Genomic DNA, 6,633 nt, shown 5'->3' on the forward strand with positions numbered 1-6,633 from the left:
GAAGAAGAAGAAGAAGAAGAAGAAGAAGAAGAAGAAGAAGAAGAAGAAGAAGAAGAGAAAAAAAAAAGCAATAGCAAATTGCCAAGCTTTCAGTGAAACATAGGCTGCCCTCACTGAGAGCTTGTCTTCGTTAGGGTTTCTATTGCATTGCTCTGATAAAACACCACGGAGGAAGGGGTTTATTTCAGTTTACACTTCCAGGTATCTGTCCATCACTGTGGGAAGTCAGGGCAGGAACCTAGAGGCAGCAACCTGGAGGCAGGAACTGAAGCAGAAGCCATGGAGGAGTGTTGCTTACTGGACTATCACTATCATGGCTTGCTCAGCCTGTTCTCTTACAGCTCCCAGGACCACGAGCCCAGGGGTGGCAGCACCCACAGTGGGCTGGGCCTTCCCACATCAACCGTTATTTGTCAAGAAAATGTCCCACAGACTAGTTTTGTAGTCCAGTCCCATGGAGGAATTTTCTTGACCAAGATTCTTTCTTTCCAGATGATTATGGCTTGTGTCAAGCTGACATAAAAACTAGTCAACGAGGAGCGTCTACTGCTGAGTCCAATCAAAAATAAGTCTTTAAGAGTAACAAATAAGTTATCAGACCCTGAAAAAAATAGTAACCAGGTTTATATATCTAGTCTCTCTTTTTTTTAACCTACAAACCGCTGTTGAGGAAAGAGCCAGTGTATGTGTGCTACTAGGACCGCTTAAGCTCTACTTTTATTCTGAAACAGGGTCTTGACAAATTATCTAGTCTGTGACCTCCTTCCTTCAGACTCCTGTAGCTGGGATTATAGACATGAGCTATCATACCAATCTAGACGCAAGGCAATTTAACTTGAACAGAAAAAAAAGTTAAACACATATAAATATACAAAGAGACAGACATATGTGTGTGTGTGTGTGTGTGTGTGTGTGTATTCCAGACGACCTGTTAAAAAGAATTAATTGACTTCTGAAAATTTGTCACAACAGGACAAATTCATTTAATAATATCATAGCTCCCTTTGTGAAAACGTGTGTTTGTGTGTGTGTGTGTATGTTTGTGTGTGTGGTATTTGCATATGTGCAGGTGCGCCTGCTCATATATGCACATATGTGAGGTTCAAGGTTCACACCGGGTGTATCCTGTATGACTTCCACCTGCTGAACCTGGAGCTTACGGTTTTTGCAAGCTTGTTAGTCAGCCTCCTCAAAAGACCCCATCTCCTGCATGCTTGCACCACAGGCAGGCCTGTGTGCTTACCCAGCACTTTACCTGGGTCCTGGGGATTGAACCTGGCCCCTCAGGCTTGCACAGTGAGCTGTTTATCAGCCGGGTCATTGCTCTAGCCTCCTTTTTAGAGTTTTCTTTGCTAAAGTCAATGCAGTCTTTTGCTCAGAAACATTAAAGCAGAGGACCGTGGGCCACAGGTGCACAGAAAATGCCAAGATGTGTTTAATAAGCCAAATCCCACAGTGTATAGCTTACAGGAGTGGATTTAAAGAAATGCGAAGCTCCTATTTCACCTGCCACGGAGGGTCACAGTCACCTGAGCGGCAGAAGGTTAACTGGTCAGGTTTTCATGGTGTCGCTAGCAGTGGAGAGAGCCAAACAGCTTGACTGCTTCTTTGATGGCTTATAATTAACACCATACAAAAAATTTCATGGGGCTGGAGAGATGGCTCAGTGGTTAAGAGCATTGCCTGCTCTTCCAAAGGTCCTGAGTTCAATTCTTGGCAACCACATGGTGGCTCACAACCATCTGTAATGAGGTCTGGTGCCCTCTTCTGGCCTGCAGACACACACACAGACAGAATATTGTATACACAATAAATAAATAAATATTATAAAAAAAGATTTAAAAAAAAGATTTCATATTTAATGAAAGATGGAGGCTGAAAAGACCATAAAACCGACTTCCCTGATCAACAGCAAAACTGCCACACTGTACACAGATACATGTATCTTTATCAATATCATTCAAATCATGATAATTATACCCAGGTTTAGTCCTCACAGCCCCAGGACTGGTGTCTAAATGATTATGATGTTGATACAGATAAAATGGCATTCAGGACCAGCTGTGTATATAGCTGGGCTACCCAGCTTGGTGCCATGTACTTTTCATAGCTTCATGTAAATTGTTCATGTGGCTTAATGAGATCTCATCTTCTGCCAAGCAAATGATCAACAACGGACCTGGCCATTCAGAGACATCCGGAAATATACCAACACTTTGGAGTCGGATATAACAGCAGTTTCTCAACCGTTCTGTGATGGGCACTAAGTTAGAGGGCAGAGGACTGGGAAGCAGAATTTCCCACGGCCGCAGGCCAGTGGTAACCAGTTTATACTCTTGGGAGAGCATGGAGTGTGTTGCTCAAGAGAACAGAAGCGGAAGAAGCATAAGAACAGGCAATGGTGACATGCTCAGTCGGCGAAGTGCTCACCGCACAAACATGAGGACCTAAGTTCCATCCCCAGCACCCAAAGAAAAGCCAGGCAAGGCGATGTCCCAGAGCTAAGAAAGTGGACACAGGAAGGCCACTAGGGCTCACTAGCCAGCCCGTCTAGCTGAGTTAGGGAACTCCAGGGTCAGTGAGAGACCTTGTCTCAAAAGATAATGTAGACCTCCGGCTTTATCTCTCTCTGGCCTTACGTGCACAACCCCACACCCGTGCACACAAAACCCTCCCCTGAAATAAAAATACGAAGTGTTAAGAACAGATGAAATTCTCCGTGAATGGTATCCAGAAGAGGGCCCAAAGAAAGAAGGGAGTACAATGTAGTGATATGGTTTCTAAAGGCCACAAAGACGGGCGGCACACAGAATCAAAATTTCACCTAGAGATCTCAGGGTTGACCCTTAGTTTGCATTCTGCTTGATGAATTAGTGCCTTACCATGACTAGTGTAAACCCCCAAAGAAAGGCAATCTGAATTTCCAGGTTAATCGGGTAATTTTGCATTTGCCTTCAAAGACAAGAACATTTCCCAGAGATAATCCCTCTGTGAGTTGATTGATTCACTGACTTTATAAACAGAGGCATTAAACTCTCAGGAACTCTGTTCATGGAAAGTTGCAAGCCCCCTTTCCTAAAAGCAAGAGCTCTAAGTTGACAAGGAACCGGAGGGCATCTCAAGCCTTTATAAGTGACCTCAGGCCCACACCAGGCCCCACACAGGCCCTTCAGTGTTTGAAAAGGCAACAGGAAATTCTTAATCCCCCTTCCCTTAGGAGGAGATAAAGGCCTTTGATTTGGGATCACAACATCCAGGGTCCAAAGGAGGATGGAGGATCCATCGTACAGCCCTGAGCATGGAAGGTCAGTAGGGAACAAACAGAACATCAGCTCCAACACGCAAGGGCTAACCCTTAAGCCAAAAGATCAGGGAGAGGTTCGGCCAGGAATGCAGGGGCTCCTCCCTGCTCTGCTGCTAATCGCTAATTCCCAGTGCTGGAGAGCTAAAAGAGAGCCTTTGTGATGAGACAGGCAGATAACCACACACACACACACACACACACACACACACACACACACATCGCCAGATAAAGATACAAAAGCTATCATGTAGATAAGACTATGCTGTAGCATTTTCTTTGGAACTCAGTTACCATACATAACTCAGTACTGAAAAAAATCAACAGATTCTCCAGAAAAAATTGTATATTAATTAGGACTGGAAAGACGGCTCAGTAATCAAGAGATTGTATTGTCTTTGTAGAGGACCTGAGTTCAGTTCACAGCATTCAATATTGGGTACCTCACAACTGGCTGTAACTCCAGCTCCAGGAGATCTGACGCCCTCTGCTGGACTCTGTGGGGACCTGCACTCACACATGCACATAACCATACATATATATATATATATACATATATATATATAATTAAAAAATAAAAGTCCAGGCGGTGGTGGGGCACACCTTTAATCCCAGTGCTTGAGAGGGAGAGGCAGGTAGTGTTATTCTTTTGGAAAACTACAACTCCCATGCTCCCCCTGGACTACGGATACCTCTGTGCGCACCCTTGCGCTCCCCGTTAAAAAGGGCAGGGCCACACGAGGCTCTCTCTCTCTCTCTTTCCCCCCCTTCTCGTCCTGCCTTTCCTCGTGTGTCCCACATCCTTTGCCCTTCTGTGTTTCCCTCCCCCATTAAAGTGGACCCACGTGGGAGCCGCCGTGTCGTGTCTGTGTTTGTTCCGCCGTGCGTGTCTGTCCTGTGCCCCGTGTTCAAGAACACCCCTCTTTTATTATTTTTTAAGAAGAACAGGCAGAGCTCTGTGATTTGAAGGCCAGCCTGGACTACAGAGTGAGTTCCAGACAGCCAGGGTGGTTACACGAAGAAACCCTGTACTGTGGAATAATCCTTTTGTACAATGTAAGGATTTGTCACTCAAATTAGTTTAATAAAAAGCTGATTGGCTGAGAACTAGGATTTTCAAGGCAGAGAGGATGATGGGAAGAAGAAGGGCAGAGTCAGGGGATGCCAGCCAGATGCCCATGAAGCAGGATGTGTAGAAAAGAAGGTAACGAGCCATGAGCAACATGGCAGAGGGTAGATAAGAAATATGGGTTAATTTAAATGTAAGAACTAGTAACAAGCCTGAGCTATCAGCCGAGCATTTAAAATTAATATTAAGTCTCTGTGTTGGTCATTTGGAAAGCAGCTTGCTGGACAGAAACTTCTGCCTACAAACCCTGTCTGAAAAATGAAACAAAAACAAACAAATAAATAAATCTAAAAATGTTTAATTAATCATAATATCCCATTTTTTTTTTGTTACTCAAAACTAACTTTTCTGCAATACACCATTTAAGTGTTTAAGAACAGCTGAGCAATTCCTCTACCAGGTTTAGAACTATTTCCTTACATACCTAACCCCTAAGACTCAAAAGGAAGTTAGCCTTTAGCTGGCTGGGGGCAGAAGTGGGAGGTAACTACAGAGGTTTCAAAACACAAAAAGAACTTTAACAGGACTTTGTAGTAACTTCACAGCATGGAAGCTATCTTGAAGTCAGGTTCTAAGAAGCTCTGACCTCCAATAACACAATTCAATCTTTTTTTTTTTCCTAAATAATCTACATGGGCCTTGAGCAGGTGGTAAGCACTGTTAAAATTTGTTTTAAAAAAAAAATTCACTGCTAGTGTCAGCCACGACTGCTTCAAACAGTTCATATGAGATTTTTGCTATCATAAGCACTGGTGAACTCTAGATGACCTTGCAAATATTTCTGCCCAGGTCAGAGAGAAAACTCACCCCCTAGTGACTGGCCCAATAGAGACTGCTGTGACTGGCACACAGGGGACAATGCTGTGATTGGTGTAAACACAAACCCTCATTTGCATAAGAGGTTTGCTAAGACGGCACAAATCCCCTCCATTTGGCTGCACAAGCAGGATATTTGGCTCTCTTGGTAAGATAGGATGTTAGGCTCAATAAAAGGCCTCTCTCAGCTGGTCTCCTCTCTCATACTTTGGGAGAGTGGGCTGGGCTAGAAGTATGAAGAAAACAGTAGCAGTGGCAGAGACCATGAGCAGCTAGAAGCGGCTGCTGCACGTGGCTGCCACCCAGGCAGAGCTGCGGAGTGCTGCCAGGGTGCTGGGTAGCAGCAGTGGGAGAGTTCAGTCACCAAAGCCTTGACAAGTGGCAGAGTCAGCGCTTGGTGGTAGAAGATGGAGGGAGAGCCACAGACAACCAGCCAGTAGCAACAGACGGGGAATTCTGATTCCTAGGCCTACATAAGAGCTGAAACGCTTGCACAATTAAGGGCTTTGGGAGGAAGGAAAACCCATGAACGAACGAGTAAGGAAGAAGAGGATAGAAAGAGGAAGGAAAGGGAAAGAAAAGAGGAGAAGGGGGAAAGGAAGGAGGAGGAAGAGAAAGGGAGGAAGAAGGAGGAGGAGAAAGCAGAAAAAGTCCAATGAGCCTTGGGTCAGAGGAGGGCGGCAATGATGGCTACAGGCCTTCGCCTTTCTTTTCTATGCATATTAGGTTTTTGGACAGCTCTCACCATGCTGACCACTGTGGTCCTGAATTCACGACCTCCTCAGTGCTCACACTAAACCAGCTAGCAGTCACATCTTAGTTATGAGAATTTCTTACGAGTCACCACGGAGTACAGAAGCATCATTTTAACAGAAAGATATGTAAGAGAAGTATACACACATATGCACAGCTGAGGACCATGGACACAGACCTGTTGCCACAACACTCAAAGGCAACTAAAACTCAGGTGCCATCAGGAAATTTAAAAGTTTACTCACATATGTGCACACACACACACACACACACACACACACACACACACACGGCAAACATAACTGCTCACTCTCTGATGGACTTCCCGCCTGACATCATTAGATACAAACTGGTATAGTGGCTGTGGTAAAAACTCAACCAAACTAAAACCAATGGCTGTAGCTATAGGATAGCCAATATTTTGAAGAGCAGAAACTTGGGGTGGTGGGGGTATAGGAGGTAGTGTTGGCAGGTAAGGGGAGTTGCCACCACATCGAGTGACCTCAGGTCTCCAGAACTCACATGGTGGAAGAAGAGACCAGAGTCCTCAAAGGTGTCCCCTGCCTTCCACAAACCCACTGTGACACCACACACACACACACACACACACACACACACACACACACATTTTTTT

At 44.9% G+C, this 6,633-nt stretch overlaps 1 protein-coding gene across 1 annotated transcript in view; it reads right to left on the reverse strand.

Annotated features, from left to right (window-relative positions):
- Positions 1-6,633, reverse strand: part of Prtg (protogenin) — a 121,770-nt gene that overhangs the window by 97,700 nt on the left and 17,437 nt on the right. The gene's annotated exons all lie outside the window — the stretch shown is intronic.

The sequence above is a fragment of the Microtus ochrogaster genome, chromosome 5, assembly GCF_000317375.1.
Source record: "Microtus ochrogaster isolate Prairie Vole_2 chromosome 5, MicOch1.0, whole genome shotgun sequence".
Taxonomy (NCBI): Eukaryota; Metazoa; Chordata; class Mammalia; order Rodentia; family Cricetidae; genus Microtus; species Microtus ochrogaster.